Source organism: Helianthus annuus, chromosome 11, assembly GCF_002127325.2.
Source record: "Helianthus annuus cultivar XRQ/B chromosome 11, HanXRQr2.0-SUNRISE, whole genome shotgun sequence".
Lineage (NCBI taxonomy): Eukaryota > Viridiplantae > Streptophyta > Magnoliopsida > Asterales > Asteraceae > Helianthus > Helianthus annuus.
Window position 1 is genome coordinate 13,395,950 of NC_035443.2, and position 2,310 is coordinate 13,398,259.

A 2,310-nucleotide genomic window follows, 5' to 3' on the forward strand; every position below is an offset into this window, starting at 1 on the left:
AAAGTGACCCCGTTCACCACAGTTGAAGCACTTTACAGCCTGCTTATCGAACCCGTACTTGGTGTCTCGCTTACTTTCCAAGCTGGTTCTGCCAGTACTTTCCATCCAATCCTTTGCTCTTCTCACAGCACTCGCAAAGGCCCACTTGATGTCCATCAAATCCATCTCTTCTTTATCAATCTGCCGGTAGTCTTCTTGCGTCAGATTAATGTTGCCAATCTGACCTTCTATTAACCCACAGTACGCGCTCACTACAGTGTTAAGCAGCTCCATGTGTTCCTTAGCTACTTCTACACTGACTTTAGAGAAGCTGGAAGTGTCGAGCTGTACTGTACTTGGCTTTGATTGTTGACCTGCAGATGATGTTCCTCCATAACATGCACGTTGTGTTTGAGCAGGAGGAGGAGGAGGTGGTTGTATTGGATTTCCATACATATCTGTGGTGGGAGCTGGCTTAACAGGAACTTGTACCGGATTGCCATACATATCTGTACTTGTGACAAAAGCCGTTTGCAGAGGAGCATGTGGACCTGTTCTTGTAGACGAAGTATTGGAAGTTCCACAATACATTTCTGGATTTTGTGGCAATGGAACTCTCTTCGCCTTCAATGTTTCCTCCTGATCCTTGTTTTCCAAAAGCTGCACGAAGTCGTTGATATTTGTAGTTTTCAACACTCCGTTATACTTCAGGATTTCCAAGAAACTACTCCATTGGGGAGGCAAAGCATCAGCAAACTTTTTCACCACTTCTGCTTGAGTTGTCGTCACACCAAAATTATTCAGCTCAGTAAGCAAATGATAAAACCGACTTGTCATGTCTCCCAAAGACTCCTTATCTAAGCATGTGAAACAGTCGAATTCTTTCTTGAGCAGATCATGACGCAATTGATGTGTTGCTTCATTTCCTACTCCCCTGGTTTTCAAACCGTCCCACAACTTCTTTGTAGTCTTGAAGCTGACAAACTGATGATAGATGTCTTTGCTTAACGCCTGAGTGAGAATGGCGTAGGCTTTCTTTTCCAGATCATATATTTTCTTTTGATCTTCTGGAAGATCGGCAAAACTAGCAGTTGTTGAAGCGGCGACTTCGATAGCTTGATCAAAATCTGTGGTGAAACGTATCCACAGCTCTGTATTCTGGCCAAGAACATATGTACGGAAACGATCAGCCCAACCCGGATACTCGTTTAAATGCATCAGCTTCGGAGGTCAATTCAAACTTCCTGTTTCACTTTCGCTCAGTAAGATACTTTGGATACTAGGAGTTTGATTCGAGACTAACGCCCACTGATTTCCCTGAGAAGATGTCGATACCGGAGACTCGGCCCATGAAGGCGATAGACTTGTAGACGTGTATTTTCCACTGTCTGGCGCCGGTGTACCCCACCATGAGGGAGTGACACCAGAACTGGTATATTTTCCACTGTCTGGGGCAGGATTCCACCAATTCGGATTCATGATTGATAAGCAAAATAAATGCTAAGTGAATATTCCGAAAGATCACACAGCCGAAAGACCCTGTTCGAAAGATCTAAAATCACAGAAACTTGTTAACAATAAGCAGACCACAATCTGTTGGTGCACTTGTGTCTGTACTTTGTCTGTATTCGGTCTGTATGTAAACGATGTCCTAAATCAGTCTGTAAGTTGACCAAGTCAACTATCCTCCTAGTTTGACTTGGACAACATGATGTTTGTCTGGATCGAAGGATAGCCTCGAAGGATACGCATCATCCTTCGAGGTGCTCGAAAGATATGGTTCGACCATTAGACATCGAAGGATGATCCTTCGATGTCCACGCTGATCGTTCGAGCTCCCTGTCATCGATAGATGATCCTTCGGACCATCTATCGATCCTTCGACCAAGACCTGCTGTGTATGGGTATAAATACCCATGCAGTGTGTTAGTGTTGCATAGATGCACATTTGGAGAGTTAGAGAAACTCTGCTGGAAAACACACACACACACACTTTAGAGAGTTTGCAAACAAGATTGTAAACATTGTGCTTGTAACCGTAAACCTTCATACGTATTAATACAAGTGGTGTTAATCGGTGAACTTTGTGTGTTCTTGTGTTTGTTCTTGCTTCATCCCGGTTTGCCTACTAGCTTGGATTCCGCACTCGCTAGTGGGTTAGTATAACAAGGTTTAGGTTTGTTCTCGATCCTCCGAGAAAAGGGACCTACAAGTGGTATCAGAGCCTCGCTCTTTACCTTGTTTAAAACCGGTTTGTTCAAGTTCTTGGTGTGTTTGGACACTTGGTTTAGCACCCGTTTTGGTAGTTTTCTGCATAAAAACGCATACTAA